The sequence below is a fragment of the Chiloscyllium plagiosum genome, unplaced genomic scaffold (genome assembly GCF_037043375.1).
Source record: "Chiloscyllium plagiosum isolate Xiang-an unplaced genomic scaffold, Cpla_swu_hap1 HiC_scaffold_22, whole genome shotgun sequence".
Classification (NCBI taxonomy): Eukaryota; Metazoa; Chordata; class Chondrichthyes; order Orectolobiformes; family Hemiscylliidae; genus Chiloscyllium; species Chiloscyllium plagiosum.
In genome coordinates, this window is record NW_028270160.1 from 49,652,200 (window position 1) to 49,672,482 (window position 20,283).

Genomic DNA, 20,283 nt, shown 5'->3' on the forward strand with positions numbered 1-20,283 from the left:
GCGTCAAAACCACTCCAACAAATCCAAACGCAACATTACATGTTTAAGAATTTACATCTTACTTAAAACAAACATCACACGTGCTGAAGTTTGTTTGCCAGATTGCGAACAGAAAATGAATCCTAGAACTCAGAGTGATAAGAGTCATACAGCAATGAAACAGACCCTTTGGTCCAATTCGTTCACACTGATCAGACATCCCAATCTGACCTAGTGGTGGAGATGTACACAATAGCAACATTTAAGAGGTACCTTGAGAGTCATAGTCACAGATGTACAGCATTGAAAGAGACCCTTAGGTCCAACCCATCCATGCCAACCAGATATCCCAACCCAATCTAGTCCCACCCACCAGCACCCAGCCCATATCCCTTCAAACCCTTCCTATCCAAATGCCTTTTAAATGCTGCAGTTGAACCAGCCTCCACCAGAGCTATATCAATATGCAGGAAACAGAGGGAAATGGAACACACAGATGCAAAAGGTGTTTAACTAGAAAGGCATCGTGGATCAGTGCAGTCTTGGCGTGCTGCGCTGTTGTTTGTAAATTGTAAAAAAAATACTTTATTCATATTTTGATGATCTGTACAATTGGTCATGCCATACATACGCAAACATTCCATTTCTTTGCATACAGAGATCCAGTACTCATTCGTATATACAGGTCTGTATGTCTACCATTCATATATTTAGCTGAGGCATCAGCAGAGCCCACTTACTGCGTGGGCCCCCTGTTCTTTGGCAGGCAGACGTTACACGGTGGTCTTTCCCCACCGTGCCTCTGCGGCAGCTGCCCCAAGCTTCAGCACACCCCTCAAAACGTAGTCCTGGACCTTGGAATGTGCCAGTCCGCAACACTCAGTCAGGGTCAGCTCCTTCAGCTGGAAGATCAACAAGTTTCGGACAGACTAAAGAGCGTCTTTGACCGAGTTGATGATCCTCCAGGTACAGTTGATGTGCGTCTCGGTATGTGTTGCAGGGAACAGACCGTAGAGCAGAGTCCCTCGTCACGGAGCTGCTCGGGAAGAACCTCAACAAACACCACTGCATTCCTCTGCAGACTTCCTTTACGAAGGCACATTCCAGAAGGAGGTGTGTGAGACTCTCGTCCCCTCTGCAGCCGCTTCGAGGGCAGCGTGTGGTGCGGCTGATTTTGATTCAAGGTCATGATCACTCTGCCAAGACCTTGCTCCAGTTGTTTGGCTGGTGTGGCCTGATTCAGTGAATATTTATTTAACTGCTGGTATCACGGTTACTAGGGGGAGGGGAGGGGAGGGGGGAGGGGAGGGGAGGGGAGGGGGGAGGGGAGGGGGGAGGGGAGGGGAGGGGGGAGGGGAGGGGAGGGGGGGGGGGGGGAGGGGAGGGGAGGGGGGGGAGGGGAGGGGAAGGGGAGGGGAGGGGAAGGGGAGGGGGGGGGAGGGGAAGGGGAGGGGGGGGGAGGGGAAGGGGAGGGGGGGGGGAGGGGAAGGGGAGGGGGGGGGGGGAGGGGGGGGGGGAGGGGAAGGGGAGGGGGGGGGGAGGGGAGGGGGGAGGGGAGGGGATGGAGGGGGAGCAGAGCAGGAGGGTAAAACAGATCCATGTAGTCTGGGGAGGGGTGGGGGGTAGCCACATCCCTATAGTTTGGAGAGGGGGCTAAGGGTGTGAATCAGGCACCTGTAGTTTAGGGATGGGGTGGTCGGGTGAATCAGGTCCCTGTAGTTAGGGGAGGGGGGCACAGGAGGGTTAATCAGGCCCCTGTAGTTTGGGGAGGGGGGAGACAGGGGGTGAATCAGACCCCTTGTAGTTTGGGGAGGGGGTGGGTCAGGGGGTGAATCAGGCCCCTGTAGTTTGGGGAGGGGGTGGGTCAGGGGGTGAATCAGGCCCCTGTAGTTTGGGGAGGGGGTGGGTCAGGGGGTGAATCAGGCCCCTGTAGTTTGGGGAGGGGGGGTCAGGGGGTGAATCAGGCCCCTGTAGTTTGGGGAGGGGGGGGGTCAGGGGGTGAATCAGGCCCCTGTAGTTTGGGGAGGGGGGGGGTCAGGGGGTGAATCAGGCCCCTGTAGTTTGGGGAGGGGGGGGTCAGGGGGTGAATCAGGCCCCTGTAGTTTGGGGGGGGGGGGTCAGGGGGTGAATCAGGCCCCTGTAGTTTGGGGAGGGGGGGGAGGGGGGGGGGAGGTCAGGGGGGGTGAATCAGGCCCCTGTAGATTGGGGAGGGGGGGGTCAGGGGGTGAATCAGGCCCCTGTAGTTTGGGGAGGGGGGGATCAGGGGGGTGAATCAGGCCCCTGTAGTTTGGGGAGGGGGAGTCAGGGGGTGAATCAGGCCCCTGTAGTTTGGACAGGGGGTGGGTCAGGGGGTGAATCAGGCCCCTGTAGTTTGGACAGGGGGTGGGGTCAGGGGGTGAATCAGGCCCCTGTAGTTTGGGGAGGGGGGGGGTCAGGGGGTGAATCAGGCCCCTGTAGTTTGGGGAGGGGGGGGGGTCAGGGGGGTGAATCAGGCCCCTGTGGTTTGGACAGGGGGAGGGGTCAGGGGGTGAATCAGGCCCCTGTAGTTTGGACAGGGGGTGGGTCAGGGGTGAATCAGTCCCCTGTAGTTTGGGGAGGGGGGGATAGGGGGTGAATCAGGCCCCTGTAGTTTGGACGGGGGGGGGGGGGGTCAGGGGGTGAATCAGACCCCTGTAGTTTGGGGAGGGGGGGTCAGGGGGTGAATCAGTCGTCCCCCCCCCATCATAAAGCTAAAGGAATGGAGGGGTGGGTTTGCTCGGTCTCGTTCCCATGGCCTGTGGTAACCACCTGCCGGTTGCCCGGGTGATACAGGCCCGGCCCTCCCACAACCACTGCCTGAAACCCAGGTTTACCCCTCCCCTCACCCGCGGTCTCAACATGGGGGGGGAGGGAGGGATCTTCAGTCCACGCGCAGAGCCGTCTCCAATCACACTTACCGTTACCGGCTGCTGCCTCCCGGAACCGGGCTGGGCGAACGGACACACGCTCGTGGCCAACGGATGAACGGCCGCCGCCTCAGACCGGAACACAGGGGGCACGCCCCCGCCAGCGCGCGCGCGCGCCCGCTCCACCCATTGCATGCTCGATCCCGCGTCATCGCTGCGAGTTGACCAATCAGTGATCGGCATCCTCTATCCCCGTCACAGTCGGCACCTGGCTCGTGCCCAGTTCCTGTCAAACCCAGGCAACGCATCCATCCGATAATATACACAAGGAACTGATGCTGTTATATACATAGGGGCCCCTGTGTCCATCCAATAATATACATAGGACACTGTCAATCCCATAATATGCAGTGGACACAATGTACAAAACCATAAGGATTAGGAGCAGAAGTAAGGCCATTTGGCTTCGGCGGGTCGGTGTGGACTTGTTGGGCCGAAGGGCCTGTTTCCACACTGTAATGTAATCTAATCTATCAAAAATTTATCAATCTCTGCCTTGAAGACATTTAACGTCCCGGCCTCCACTGCACACTGTGGCAGTGAATTCTACAGACCCACCACTCTCTGGCTGAAGAAATGTCTCCTCATTTCCATTCTAAACTGACCCCCTCTAATTCTAAGGCTATGCCCACGGGTCCTAGTCTCCATGCCTAACAGAAACAACTTCCCAGCATCCACCCTTTCTAAACCATGCATTATCTTGTAAGTTTCTATTAGATCTCCCCTCAATATTGTAAAATCTAATGAATACAATCCCAAGATCCTCAGCCGATCATCGTATGTTAGGACTACCATTCCAGGGATCATCCGTGTGAATCTCCACCGGACACGCTCCAACACCAGTATGTCCTTCCTGGGGTGTGGGCCCCAAAACATCCCATAATATACACAGAGGCTTGAGCATCCATCCCATAATATACATGGTGGGTGGTGTTTCAATAGCTATCACATTACATACACAGGACACTTGGGTCCATTTCATTATACACAGGGAGTCCCTGTATCCATCCCATAATATATGCAGGGCATGTGGTGTGTTTGTACGTCTAGCCCTTAATAAACCTAATATTCTGTGTGTGTCCACTCATAAAATGCTAACAGCTGTGTGTGTGTGTTGTGTTTGTTGGTGTGTCCTTCCATAATATACAAATGGATCTGATTGTATGTATTCCATTATACAGTATACGTGTGTGTGTTTCCATCCCATAATATGCATAGGACTCTTTTTGTGTGCATCCTATTATATCCATATTCAGAAAGGAAGGGGCAGTTGCAACATTGATCAAGGAATCAATTATAGCAGTGAATCAAAGAAACTCTACAGTGTGGAAACAGGCCATTTGGTCCAACAAGTCCACATCAACCCTTTGAAAAGTAACACACCCAGACACATTCCCCTACCCTGTTTTACCCCTGACTAATGCACCTACCCTACACATCCCTGAACACTATGGCCAATTCACCTAATCTGCACATCTTTGAATTGTGGGAGGAAACTGGAGCATCTAAAGGAAAGTCATGCTGATACGAGGAGAACGTGCAAACGCCACACAGCCAGTCACCCAAGAGTGGAATTGAGCGTGGATCCCAGGCACTGTGAGGCAGCAGTGCTAACCACTGAGACACCGTGCCACCCAGTGAGGAGGCATGATACCTTAGAAGGATCATCAAATGAGGTAGAAGTGTAAACGCAGATGGGCAAACAAGCTTTAGATGAGTTTTATGCGTCCCAAACTGTCAGGGAGGGATAGAGGATCAAGTAGGCAATCAAATTTCAAAGGAACATAAGAATAATAAGGTATTAATAGTAAGGGATTTTAACTAGAGTGTATAAAGAGTTGAGCTGGAAAAAGCACAGTTTTCCAGCACATCAGAACTGATGAAAGGTTCTGGCCTGAAATGTCGACTCCCCTGCTCCTCTGATGTTTCTTGACCTGCTGAGCTGTTTCCAGCTCAACTCTTTATCCACTCTGACTCTCCAGCATCCGCAGTTCTCACTATCTCCAAGGTATTTTAACTACCCAAATATTAACTGGGATAGTTTTAGAATGCAAAGTAGGGATGGAACAAAGTTCTTAAATTGCATCAAGTGAACAAGAATGAAGAGTAGGTTGTTCAACCCTTCGAGCATGCTCTGCCAATGAATAAGATCATGACTGCTCTGATCTTAGCCTCGACTCTACATTCCTGCATATTTCTGATGATATCTTACGCCTCTGGTAATCACGAATCTATCTATGATAAAGTAAAGAACTGTGGATGTTGTAAATCTGAAACAAAAATAGAAATTGTTTTAGAAACTCAGCAGGTTGGGCAATGTCTGTGCCAAAGAGCAGAGTTAATGTTTTGAGTCCATTGAAGAAGTGTCACTGAACTTGAAACGTTAACTCTGTTTCTCTCTCCACAGGTGCTGCCAGACCTGCTGAGTTGTTGTTTAAGAATCTATCTATTTTTGCTTAAAAATATTTAAATTCAGGAGAACGTTTCTTGTCAGTACATAGAAAGTTCAATAAGGGAGAGGCCAGTTCTGGAACTAACATTAGGAAACAAAATTGAAAGGCATATCTATTGGCCAACATTGTGGAGATAGTAACCACAATTCAGTTTGATTTAAGACACTTATGAAAAAGGAGAAGAATAAGTCAGGAATAAAAGTTCTATACTGGGGAAAGGCTAATTTTACTCAGCCAATATATGTCTTGACCCAAGTAAATTGAGACCCACTTGCATACCCACACCCCAACAATGAATAAATATGTTTGTATAGTATGAATTATATTTCATGCCATTTTTATCATTTTCAGAGGATTTTATGACCAGTGTGCTTTGACATACAGCACAAACATTTTGATATATGTTGTATTTCTTATTGAAGTATTAAATTAAGCTGTCAGACCCATAAACAGTTTACAGATCTGGAACAGTCCCTTTTGCCGAGCTGATCTATTTCTATGTTTCTGCTACTTACCATCTTCCCACATCAGAGAATCCCTAGAGTGTGCAAACAGGCCATTTGGCCCAATAAGTCCACACCAATGCTCCAAAGAATAACCCACCTAGAACCATTCCCCTACCTTATTATTCTACATTTACCCAAGACTAATGCACCTGACCTACACATCCCTGAACTCTATGGACAATTTAGCAAGTCAATTTACCTAACCTGCATATCTTTGGACTGTGGGAGGAAACTGGAGCACATGGAGAAAACCCACACAGATACGAGGGGAATGTGCGAACTCCACACAGACAGTTGCCTGAGGCTGGAATCGTTCCCAGGTTCCAGGCACCAAGAGGCAGCAGTGCTAACCACTGAGCCACTATGCTACCATCTAACGCCATTGTGAAAACTCTTATTACTTTCTCCTTTATATGCTTATCCAGCGTCCTCTCAAATGCACCCGAGCTATTCACTTCAACTACTTTCTGTATTAGTGAGTTCCACATTCTAACCATTGTCTGGGTCAAAACATTTCTCCTGAATTGATAATTGATAAGATAAAGCAGAAATCAAAAAACCTTCTTCAAAACTTTATCAAGAACCTCACTACAGTCAGCTACCAAAACATTAATGATCAGCCATACATCAAACTAGAACTAAAGGACTACAGAGAAACAATGGTGTCTTTATGATTAACCATTACAACAAGATTCAGAAGAATCATTGAGTCGTACAGCATGGAAACAGACCCTCGGGTCCAATTCATCGTGCCGACCAGATATCCCAATCTGACCTAGTTCCATTTGCCAGCATTTGGCCCATTTCTGACTGAAGCTTTTCTATGCATATACCCATGCGGATGTCATTTAAATGTTGTAATTGTACCCACCCCATCACTTCCTGTAGCAGCTCGTTCTATGTGCGCACCACACCCTGCGACAGAAAGTTATCCTTCAGGTCATTTTTAAATCTTTCCCCGCTCACCTTAAACCAGATCCTGGGTAATCCAAGATGGAGGACGGGAAAAAATTCTGGCTGTAAGAGGTGCACTTTTTTTTGAGGTATTTTAGATGTTGGAGGTAATTTCATTGAATTCCAAGAGGAGCTATTACTGGTTTATATGCTGTTGCATTGTTTCGGAACTTTGGGGGAGAAAAAAGATCAAAACAATGCCATTTTTAAAAGGAGGAAAACAAACAAAGGCAGTGACCACATGGTCAGTGAGGGAGAGAAATAAATAAACCTACACTGCTGTCTGACACAGCAGTGAGTCTGCACTGTTAACTGCCTTTGCTGTTTGAGTTCATGTATCTCTGGATATTGGAATGTATCCAGGAAGAATTAACAAACAACAAAATTCACTGTTGACCTTGGAGGAACCTGTGTGAAAGAGCTCACAGCACCTGGCAGTTACTGGCATCCCTAGGTCTCTTTGTTCGGCAACAGTCCCCAGGACCCTACCATTAATTGTATAAGTCCTACCCTGGTTTGTCTTGCCAAAATGCAACACCTCACATTTATTTAAATTAAACTCTATCTGCCACTCCTTAGCCCATTTGTACATCTGATATCAAGCTCTTGATGTACTCTGACATTGCTTTCTTCTCTGTCCACTACACCACCCATTTTGGTGTCATCTGCAAACTTACTAACCGTACCTTCTATATTCACATCTAAATCAATTACATGAATGACGAAAATGCAGCACCACTGCTAACAGCCCTCCAGTCCAAAAAACAAACCTCCACCACCACTCGGTCTTCTACCTTTGAGCCAGTTCTGAATCCAAATGGGTGGTTCTCCTTGTATTCCATGTAATCTAACCTTACTAACCAGGCTACCATGTGGAAACTCGTCAAATTTATTGAAGTCCACATAGATAACATTTACCACTGTGACTTCATCAATCTTCTCAGTCACCTCTTCAAAATACTTAATTCAAGTTAGTGAGACATGATTTCTTCCACATAAAGGTATGTTGACTATCCCTAATTGGTTCTTACCTTTCCAAATGCATGTGAAACCTGTCCCTCAGAATCCCCTCCAACAAATTACCCATCACTGTTAATAAGGCTCACCGATCTATTGTTCCTTGGCTTTTCCTCACAGCCTTTCTTAACTAATGGCACCAGATAGTCAGTCTCCAGTCTTCCAGCACCTCACCCATGGCTATCAATGTTACAAATAACACTGCAAAGGGCCCAGCAATCTCTTCCCTAGCTTCCCACAATGTTCTGGGAAACATTTGATCAGATGCCTGGACTTATCTACCTTTATGCGTTTTAAGACCTCCAGCACTTCCTCTTCTATCATAGGAACTCTCTTCAAAACATCACTATTTATTTTCCCTAGCTGCCTTGTCATTGTCCACAGTAAATACTGACACAAAATATTTATTTAGTATCTAATCATTTTTCTGTGGTTCCACACAAACAGCCATGTTTATTCTCTAAGGGGCCCTCATCTGTCTGTAGTTACTCTTCTGCCCTGAATCTCTTTGGAGTTGTCTTACTCTATTTGCTAAAGCTACCGCAAATTCCCCTTTTGCTTACAACCAAAACAGAAATTGCTGGAAAAGCTCGGTAGGTCTGGCTGCATGAGTGGAGAGAAATCAGAGTTAATGTTTTGGATTGAGTCACCCTTCCTCAGAACACCTTCATGCTCTCCTGATTTCCCTCGTAAATATATTCCCATTGCTTATACACCGATCTCGGGATTCACTTGACCCCAGCTGTCTAAACTTGACATAAAACTACTTTTCTTTTGACCAGAGCCTCAATTTCTCTAGTCATCCAGCATTCCTTATGAGCCTTGCCCTTCACATTAACAGTTACATGCTGTCTCTGAACTTTCATTATTTCATTTTTAAGGGCCAACTGGAACTCTATCAACAAACACATCGAGTTAGACCCCATTTACCACCCCCTGAGAAAAAGAACAGGAAGTGACTTCACTACAGGAAATGACAACACCAACCCAAAGAAACCCAACATATAAATAGAAAGCAGGAATTATCAGCAGTGCTTCGCCTGAGGCCCACTGAAGATGTTACCTAGTAGGTTTGACAAAACATCTGGAAATGAACTCAGCAAGTAAGCCTACATCCAGAACCTCAACCTGAGCTACAAATCTTCTCAAAACTTGTTGAAAGCACATTCATAGAACTGATCACTCTCTCTCTCCTCAGACTCTAGATTGGATTCTGGGTCAGTGGCAGCTCTGAACTGTGTTCTGCCTGAGCTGATATGTACTTAACATGTAAACTTCAAGTGCAAACTGACCTGAACCAGCCTGAGTAAGTGCACAAATAGGCAATGAGCTCAGGCAGTGATTGAGGCACTTCTCAAGGAGTGTATTGACATAAACTTAGCTCAGCTCCAACCTTCCTGAGCCCATTTTCTGAGCAAGCATAGAATTACAACAGGGCTCTCATGGAATTATACAAATGATTTGAAGGAGGCCATTTGGCCCAAATGCTGGCTCTGTCTTCTGTAACCATATTCATTCTCAGATCATTGTATATTCCACTTTCTCAGAAATTATTTCAGTCCCTTCTAAATGGTGTTTCACTCTCCATCCACTTCAACAGCCACTTGTAATGAAGCAATCCATAGTTGAATAGCCTTCTGTTTAAGAATCTATGGTCTTGTTTCTTTCAGAGAAAACCATTAGTTTTCCTTCCCCATTCACCAACCAATTTAAACAGTCTTTCATTCTTTACCAAAAAGTGATGTTTCCAGGTTTCACTTACCTGTTTACTGACTGCACCTCTCTCAAAGGTGCTGTCACTTTGTATATTGCTTCTGTAGCTTCATCTCTGTGTGAAATGCTGGACCCCACACCCACCCTCTTCTCCAGTCTCCCTCTTTCCTTAAGCCCAATTCTCCAGAATTCCTTTATCCCTAAGACTCCACTCCCCATTTTCCCTCTCTCCTTGTGTCCCCATACCCCAGTCTTCCTCTCTCACCCGTGCTTCAATCCCCCTTTCCTAATCTTCAACACCATTTCTCAATGGCTCTGGACCAGTCACTTTGACATCACAACCTCTTAACTACATTCTCCCTTTCAATCCAACATGTCTCATCCCTATCCAAATTCCCAGTCTTACTCCTGGGCTCCCTATGTCACTGAACCACACCCAATCCTGATTATCCAGGCACACCAGTCTTATAAAACCTGGGAAGATCCTTGCTCCACTGTAGATATTCCTCAGTATTCCCTCGTGGTTAGTAATTCTGGTTAATGTATGGTTGACCAAATATTTCTGCACTTTATTTATTTTATAGCAGCTGTTTGTTTCTTGAATTAAACCAGAATCCTGACCTGAATTACTTTTGTGCCATTCTGAACCCGGCTGTTTATTAGCTTTTACAAACAGAAGTCCCTCCTGGTATTGATCAGGAATGTTGCTAAGAGGATTAAATTATGCAGACAGGATCTGTAAAGAGATTTTTTCCCTTGTAGATGATTGAGGGTGATCTGATAAGTTGTTTAAAATGTTAAAGTGATTTGATATGATAGATCTACACAGACTAATTTGTTCTGAAAAGGTAATCAAAAAGAAGAGGCCATAATCTTAAAATTAATGCATGCAAGAACTGTAAAAAACACTACATCAGACAAACTAGCAGGAAACTAGCCACCAGGATACATGAACACCAACTAGCCACCAAAAAACCCGACCTACTATCACTAGTTTCCATACGTACAGATAAAGAAGAACATCACTTTGACTAGGACAACATACGTCCTAGGACAGGTGAAACAAAGACACACACAAGAATTCTTAGACACGAGGGATCAGTCTCCAGATCCTTCCAAATGGGAAACACAGGAATCTTGAAAAACAAAGCTAAGGTCCACCCAGTTGGACCTCCTACCACCGCATTCATATGAAAATGACTAACCACTGCAATCAATCGGTAACCTTATTACAGAAAAAATATCTTTTTCTCAGCTCACCAGCTATAATCCAATACTGTAAAACTTCAGCCTGACCTGAGAGATTTGAACTCAATTGATCTACCAATATCACTCACCATCCTAAGCAATTAGCTATTGCTGCTTTGCCCAGCTTTTTTCAGAGTTTGTACATGGACCAAAAAAATTATTATCCACCTTAAATTGCCCTTGATCATGTGGTGGTAAGCTAATTACAACTTAATAGCTTTCACAGCTATTTCAGAGGGTAGCTAAGAGTCAACTACATTGCTGTGGGTTTGGAGTCACATGCAGGGAAGATCAGTGAGGATGCCAGACTGCTTTCTCTAAAGGACATTAGTGAACCTGATTTATTTTTATACCAATCCAGTCAATTAATGCTTGTCATTGCCGAGGCTAGCTTTGTATTTCATATATAATATGGAATTGAATATAAGTTCCTCTGGTTGCCACAGTGGGACTTTCTGGAAATCTAGACCTCTGTAATTGTTGATCTTACCAATAAACCTCCACACTTTCGCACTTAGCTCAAAATTTGGCAAATTTTGATCTATCGTTCATACATTTCAGACTTCCATAAAGGATAAAAATGTATTGAACTTATTAGAATGAAAAACAAAATTGAAGAAATTCTTTATTGAAATCAATGAGACAATGCATTCATAATAAGCTTTTCCTGATTTGACCGTTGAACCCTGATTTTGAGGTAAACTGGTATAAGAAAAATTAAACTGGATCAACACAATTTTGTAGTAGAACTGAAGTCATCAGTTACATACGGAATGATTTTGAAATGGCGATGTTTCATTTCTAACTATCAGTTGTAATTTGTGCAATGGTAAAGGTAAGAAACCCAGTAAATGTACACATGCAGGGTTTAAATTTATAAGGGAGGTCTGCAATAAGGTCATCAATTAATTTTAATTGCTTTTTTTAGTCTAATATCTAAAATAACATTTTTATATAATGAAGTAATTCAAAGATAATATTGCATTACTATTTCTAAGAGGAAAGAACTTGCATTTACATAATGCCTTTCAGCCTAGGACATTCCAAAGTAAAGCACACCTAATGGAGTGCAGTACATGTGAAATGTAGTCACTGTTATCATGTAGGAAATGCAGTAGTCAACTTGCACCCAGTAAGCTCCTGTAAACAGCAATGTGATTACAATCAAATAATTTGCTTCAGTGCTGATTGAGGGATATATTGCCCATAACAATGGGAATAACACCCATGCTTTTGTGAAATAGAGCCTGGGTACTTTTACGCCTATTTGAGAGACACATAGCGCGCCAGTTTAACATATCACCCTGAAGCACAAGGTCTGTGAACTTTCTCCCAACTGGCTTCAAATCAGTTTTGTTTTCACACAAAATCTAAAGTGATAACATGTGTCTTTATAGTTTTGAAAAAAGGAAAATATTTTAAAAAAACATATGTTGTTTAAGCTCTTTATCAAAAAAAGGGTTCATTACCTTGTTTACAAAAGTGATTGCGGGTAATGAATCTGAGACCGTGCAAACACTCCTTGTGGAAGATTCCTGTGTTATTCTGTGAACTGATCAAGAACAAACAAAAGTCCCAGTTAAGCAAAGCACAATAATAGAGCTGTTGGACTTGAGGAGCAACATTCTGGTTGTGTTTTCATATATTCCATCAATATCTGTTTGCTGCAACCTATTTCTCATATTTACCTAATCTCTCTCAGATTCATCTAATTCTTTGTTCATACCTTTACATTGCTGCATGTATGCTACTCTTTTTCCTCTTTAAATGTATTTTTTTCCTCTTGCCTCAGTGGTGCATTTACTTCATCCATGCTTGTTCAGTAATATATGTCCAGGAATATCCCTCACGTGAACTAATACAAGCCAAGGAAAGACGTTACTGTCAGAGCCATTCTTCTGCAAATAACTGATGAATAACGTGATTTCCTACTTCCTCTCAATTGGTATAGCTACTGCTAGTTGTCATCAAGTAACAGTCATTAAATAGATATACCTAAAAGGACAAGGCAAGACCATCTGGTTAATCAAATCTGTCCCAGCAGGGCAGGTATAATGCAGTTTATCATTCCTCCCCTCCTCAGTTAGGTCCTCATGTGGAAAAATTGAAAAATAGAAAACAAAGAGGAAACAAAAATTAGATCCATTTAGAGAAATATCCTCTCACTCACAGTGGTAGTGAAACAATATCACCAACCAAAACTACCACTAACACATCTTCAATAACTTCAGATGTTCTCACCATTTAGGAACCCTCCCTGGCTCTCTTCTGATACAGTAGATCCAAACGTAATATCTATTATTCTTTGTGAAAAGAAACAGTTTCTGGTATCCAACCCACTTTTTTGTGTTTTCTTTAATGACGTTCTTCTCTCCCCAACATTTAAATACTGATTTTAAACAGGAGCATACAAAAAGTGTTGTTTTGAGATTACTTTTCATGGCATTTTTCTCAACAGTCACAATTCTGGAGAGAAAACTGAGACTTAATTCTATGTTGTTTGGAAAGAAAGAAGTTGAGTGCCAAGGGAACTTACGGAGTCATGGGAACTACATGAGGTCTTGTGACAAAAGCAGAAGCAACTGATTACTAGTTACGAAAGTAGTTTCTATAAAACGCATCACTGGTAATGCTATTGCGTATCCTAAGGGTTGTTTTATATTCTCTCCAGTTTGGTATATGCTATGTTATTTTTAGTTGGAAAATACAACATTTTTCTGTATGCTCTATGCCTCAAAAGTTGATATACCTTTCCATATCTTTATCATTGCTTAAACTGCAAATATATAAACACTTACATCTGTTTGTTTTGTTTTGTAAGTTTTATTCAAAACCCTGTCTCCCTTTATTCTGTTTATCCCAGGGCAGGACATTCATGAGTTTTGTACTGATTCACCACTTTATTCCTCGTGATCATATAATTCTAATTGTGACCATTAAAGCAGCAACTATATTATCTGGCAAAATGCTCCAAACAAGAGGCTGAAAACCTTAAATGAGAGGAGAACGGTAGGTGCAGTCACCAGTATGTACGCATCAGTAGCCAAAAGGTCAACTGAAGGGGATGTTCCATCAGCCGTTTCTGATTTCCTGTCAGGTGTTTTCTTTTCTCCTTCCATCCATGTGCGATATGAAGAGCACAGGTCGTGGTTTACCCTCCCAGGAGGTGACAAAAATGTTGAGAAAGGCAAATAATTGGGTGGGTTAGCCCAGGAAGATTGTTGAACCCCTTTTCAGAATCTCAGCCATTAGATTCTGAGCGGGAATAGTCATAAACCACTTAAGGGCTTCAATCTGCCTCTGGGTTGATAAAATGTCTTCCTGTGGGTTTAAGAAGTGGCTACCTTCTGACAAGAAGATATGCTGGCCTGGCTGCTAGGTTGGGGGAGGGGGCTTCATTTGCCAAAATCTGGAATAATTGGAAGGAGGGATGGGCTGCTATATCCACCCTGCCCTTGCCTCTGATTCCCCCTATTCTGGATCAGTGGTGCTGGAAGAGCACAGCAGTTCAGGCAGCATCCAACAAGCAGCGAAATCGACGTTTCGGGCAAAAGCCCTTCATAGGGCTTTTGCCCGAAACGTCGATTTCGCTGCTCGTTGGATGCTGCCTGAATTGCTGTGCTCTTCCAGCACCACTGATCCAGAATCTGGTTTCCAGCATCTGCAGTCATTGTTTTTACCTCTCTGATTCCCCCTATCCATGTGACTACCCACCCAACCCCTTCACAGGTTAGAACTTAAGTAGTTGACTGGTGTTTGATCCAGTGGGACCTCTCACCATTGGGAGGGGGGTTGTCAAGAAGTTAACTGCCTCAATAGTTAGTGAACAGCACATTAAATCTCAGCTACAGGATTTTGCTAAGAATATCTCTCACTAAATAAAAGGCAACTAATCAGCACTGTCACACAGGTTTACCTGCCCCCAAGACCTCTACATTCATGGTTCATAATTTGTCTATATTTTTAAACAATAACTCTAACATAAACAGATAGAAGTAACTCTCTTCATGCATGAATCAACCATGTATCTCATAGTGCAGTGTTCACACCCAGACTGAACCAGTATACTAAGCATAAGATCTCAAGTAGCAGTCTTGTGTTATTAAGCTTGAGAATTCGCCAGTCCAGCAGATAAAATGTATGAAGATTGGTGTACAGCACACATCAGTCAATGGCCCATGACCCCAAGATGTGATCATCCATTCACTTTTCCGTGTGCTATATATATTTTGCCAACATGTGCAATCCACAAATTGTCTTGTGTGTGATACTGCTACCAGCTGAAAACAATCCTATGTTACATGTGCAACATTATATGTTTACCATTGCATCATTGACACTACTTCTCTTACTAAATGGTACTTGAAGCAGATAATGTAAGTGCTCACATATATTTCTATGACTGGATTTTTTGGCCCTGAAACAGGTCACCAGAGGCTGCATCAAGAATGACAGGCCAGAGGATGGTATGTCCCACTCTTACTACCTCCCATTGGGTTTGTTGGAAGGAATCATAGATTGACAATCAAGCTAGTTGGTTACTTTGTAAATGCATGTTCCATCACCAGGACAGCTCAGTGGTTAGCACTGCTGCCTCACAGCACCAGGAACCCAGGTTCAGTTCCAGCCTTGGGTGACTGATAGTGTGGAATTTGCAGATTTTCCCTGTGTCTGCATGGGTTTCCTCCCACAATCCAAAGATGTACAGGTTAGGTGGATTGGCCACATAACATTGCCCCATAATGTCCAGGGATTAGATTAGATTAGATTAGATTACTTTACAGTGTGGAAACAGGCCCTTCGGCCCAACAAGTCCACACCGACCCGCCGAAGCGCAACCCACCCATACCCCTACATTTACCCCTTATCTAACACTACGGACAATTTAGCATGGCCAATTCACCTGACTCTGCACATCTTTGGACTGTGGGAGGAAACCGGAGCACCCGGAGGAAACCCACGCAGACACGGGGAGAATGTGCAAACTCCACAAAGTCAGTCGCCTGAGGCGGGAATTGAACCCGGGTCTCTGGCGCTGTGAGGCAGCAGTGCTAACCACTGTGCCACCGTGCCGCCCATGCTAGGCTAGGTGGATTAGCCATGGGAAACGCAGGGTTATAGAGATGCAGTGGGTTTGTGTGGAATGTCCTTAGGAGGGTTTGTTTGGATTTGATGGAATGAGTGGTCTTCTTCCACACGGTAGGGATTCTATGAACATCATAAGAGGCATTTGGATGGGTATTTGAATAGGAAGGGTTTGGAGGGATATGGGCCGGGTGCTGGCAGGTGGGACTAGATTGGGTTGGGATATCTGGTCAACAAGGACGGGATGTACCGAAGGGTCTTTTTCCATGCTGTAAATCTCTATGACTCTATATCTTGGAGCTTTTGGTCCAGAGGCAGGGATATTATCACTGTATCACAAGACATCTTTTCACTGATACTGTTTGGCTGAACATAATTTTATGAATTAAAAACTGTGATGAAAGGGATGAGTTTCACTGTAAGTGTCCACTACTTTCTGTTAATACATTTTACTCAATGCATAAATTAGATTTGTTTTGAACACATTGAAAAGCACAACCGACAGAATCATAAACTAGAGCAAGCAAAAATAATAAAATAGCAATATTATAAATTTGCTATTACAATAATTCCAAAGACAATAACATTGAAATAAAAATATTTTTAAAACATTTCCATCTATCTATCTATTGATGTAACTATCTTATATACATATAGGTATTTGAGTTGGTATTGCAGTTTATTTTGCAGTCTATGAAATCAGTAACAACTGCTGTTCTTGTTTTATCCACATGATGGTGTTGTTACCTTTAAAAACATGTTAATAGTTATTTTTATTACCCCAAGGTTAAAACAGTAACCTCTGTCAGTCAGTCAACTAATAATTAAGGCCATGTGAGATTCACATGCAAAAACAAGTTCAACGTACATTGTTCCTCTTACATAAAGAAAATGTGCTTCTTAAAGTCACTAGACAAATGGACACCAGGCCAAAGGAGAGGTTGAGACAGTCCAAAGACTTGTTCAAGATCTGCGACTTAATCAAGGATATGGAGAACTTGAGATGGACTATCACATTGAGGAAAGTTATATAGCCTTGGAAGGATTTAAACACAAAAAAATTATAATTTTGTGTGCTGGGTTTTTCGTTAGAAACAACTCAATGTGGATCAAGTGAGAATGGGGCGAGTTGGACTCAGTGTGGGATACAGCTGGGCAGCCGAGTTTTAGGTAAACTCCGAGAGAAGGTGGAGGACGGATGGTGGCCAATGGATTCTTGGAGTAACTACATTTGGATGTAACAAAGACACAGTCAGTAACAGATGGGCTGAGGTAGGGAAAGGATTGTTTTGAAATGGAGAGAATCTGGCCTCACAAACTCAGCTCAGAGTTAGAGTTTGAGGCTACATATAGTGTGTCTCATTTTGTGACATGGAAAGGGGCTTGATACTTGGACAACACAATGCGGTACTTACTATCTATAGTTGCTCCAGAGGTGTTGATGTTACTCTTCACAGTTTCTTAAACAAATATTTCTTCCAAATATCCGGGTGCACAGCCATGAGGTAGACTGGTATAGTAGTAGTGAATTGTGTCTGCAAATGCCGATGATATACTATATGTTTGTCCATTGAATGTAGAAAATTCGATGACTTTATCATATAAGAGTTGTGAGACAGTCATTTGTTCAACCGATGAAATCAGATTTGTTTCTTTATGTTTTTCCCTCATCAGCAATAGTATTTCCATGTGTTTGTCTTAAACCCTGAAATGTGTCATATGATTGATATGGACCACGTAGTTGATGATCAAACTTGCTGGATCTAGTTATCTCTGTTAGAGTTTGTTTATTTTTAGTTGCATTCCTGCAAAACATAAGGTTCAAACAGTGGTTCAGCTCACACACAAATAATCCCAAATGAGATATGGTGCAGTCAAAATAGGAGATTAAGAAAAGGTTGAGCAGGTTTGTCCAAACAGCTTGATCATCACAATATTTAACAGAGATATGTAGATATTTCTACTAAATCTATTCAGAGATGTCATACACATCTCTGGAGCGGGTGGGACTTGCACTTGGGCCTTCCAGCTCAGTGATAGGAACATTACCACTACATTACTCGGTCCCTTTAACAGAAAAACGTATACTGATATTGGGAACCAGTCCAATTAAACCCAGTCTCAGAATGTGGAAAGAACATAAGAATCAGCCATATGACTTCTTGAGCCTGTTCTATCTTTCAATAATACTATGACTGAACTGCAGCAAGTTCAACTGCCTGCCCCATTTCCATACATTACTTGATCGCCAATATACTTGAGAATGATTTTTTGCATTCATTCACAAGATGTGGACATCATTAGCAGGGCCAACATTACCCAATCTTAATTATCCTTGAGACGGTGAGATTTCTTCTTGAACAACTGCAGTTTGTTGGTCCAAAAACACCTACAATGGTAGGAAGCAAGTTAGACCAAGTGAAGGTGAGGAAACTATGATCTAGTTCCAAATTGGGATGGTGTGAGGCCTGGAGGAGTACTTGCAGGTAGTCATATTTTCATGTATCTGCTGCTGTTGTCCTCCTCGTTGGTAAAGGTCACAGGTTTGGAAGATGATACCAAAGTCTTGAGGACACTCAACAGACATTGACATCTTTCTGGAATTGAGAACTCAATATTCACAATCCTTTCTCATCCATACATATTTCTCTTTCTTTCACACATACGTTTTGTTTGCATCAAAGTATTTTTCAGCATTTCCATCCTATCAGAATCTCTGATTCTTGGGGACCATTCAAAATTTTTAAGATAGAACTCCAAATCTATAGCCTTCTTTTAAAAGGTGTTATATGTGAAATACGGTTGATAGCCATGTGATCAATTTACTAGAATGCATTGCTGAAATAAAGACAAGTTACTGATGCTATATATTAAGACCCCTCTGGAGACTAATAAGCTAAAAGAACTGAGTTTACCAGTAACCCTAATGGATGAAACAGATGGATAAGCATTCCCTTTTCATAACCTTTATTTTAACAAATATCAACATAAGCAGATGACTTGGATTCAGCAGAAACTGCACATTACAGTTAACATAGCCTATATAATAAAGATTGGTTTGATGGATTTTCCAGCAGCCCCATTAGCAATTATGGTGCCCTGCACAGCCACAAAGTCAATCACAGGAATTTGTCCTCAGATAGTTAAACTCTCATTTGTTATACTGGATCTTACTACCAAGACACCTGGCGGCAGCTTTACTGCATTAATGCTTCATGGATATGGTCATCACCAAAAAAGGGGTACCATAGCTTAGCTTTGTACACGTAAACCTGATGGTGGGGAATCTCCAGCAAATTAAAGCTGAAATGATAACTTAATAACACTTTCCCTACTGGTGAATGCAATTTTCAGGTTTCATTTCTCTCAGTAGCACCCCCCCACTCCCACCAATCCCCCCTCCCCACCCAACACCAACTCGATGCACCCAACAAAACATATTGCACAGCCTACCTGCTTTGACCTCCTGGTGAAATCCAACCTCCCAGAGATCCCTGTGATTCTCTTCTGAATTCAGTTAACCTCCCTTTCCCTCGCAAGGGATTTTCCCGAAACCTGATGTCACAGCCAGGAATCCAAATGACATTCCCCCTTTTCCCACAACCTGGAGTGTTAGCTTCTTCTTCAGTTAAGGAATTAGGGTCCAGGAGATAAAAACAGGGTTTGAAATCAATCTCAATGTTGGTACAGCTCACACTGATTCCCCTCACTTCCCCACTGCCCAGGCTGTAATGTTGTCAGAAAGTGGAAAGGTTATGGCAAAGATTCAGCAGATTGGAACTCCTGTCTCCAATGATGATCTGTTAGCGTGAGAACACTGGAAAATCCAGTTTACAGCTTGTGCTCTTGTGAAAGAAAAGATTTGTTACCTAATTTTGTTTAACCATATCAAATGCGTTGCAATCAGGTTGGTATGACAATACAACAGCATGTTTTACTTAAGACCCGCTTGAAACTTTTGGACATAAAATTCATTTTAGGAGAACCACAAATTACTGTTGAATGTGGTCGCTCCCATTGAGGTCCCTCTCATTTTCAAAGAACAAATCAGCAATTGATACATTTCATTGCAACATGACATGCAATTTGCTTATCTTTTCTATTATACATTTCAATAAGTTGCTTCTCTCTGCTATACATAATACCAATAGAGGAAGAAATTAATTGTTTTCTGTCACTACAGGAGACCTTACAGGGAACTACAAATACCTAACATAGAGTCATAGAGATGGACAGCATGGAAACAGACGCTTCAGTCCAAACTGTCCACGCCGACCAGACATCCCAACCCAATCTAATCCCACCTGCCAGCACCTGGCCTATATCCCTCCAAACCCTTCCTATTCATATACACGTCCAAATGCCTCTTAAATGTTGCAATTG

The 20,283-nt window shown here is 43.2% G+C and overlaps 1 protein-coding gene across 3 annotated transcripts in view; it reads right to left on the minus strand.

Annotated features, from left to right (window-relative positions):
• Positions 1-3,048, minus strand: part of lipf (lipase F, gastric type) — a 48,242-nt gene extending 45,194 nt beyond the window's left edge. The window contains exon 1 of one of the 3 annotated variants that reach the window (XM_043712403.2): positions 2,916-3,048. The gene's annotated coding sequence lies outside the window, so the exon portion shown is untranslated. Of the gene's footprint in view, positions 1-719; positions 931-2,915 lie in introns of those variants that run through there. The other 2 variants (XM_043712404.2, XM_087999043.1) reach the window with 2 other exon arrangements.
• Between the last annotated feature and the right edge of the window lie 17,235 nt (positions 3,049-20,283).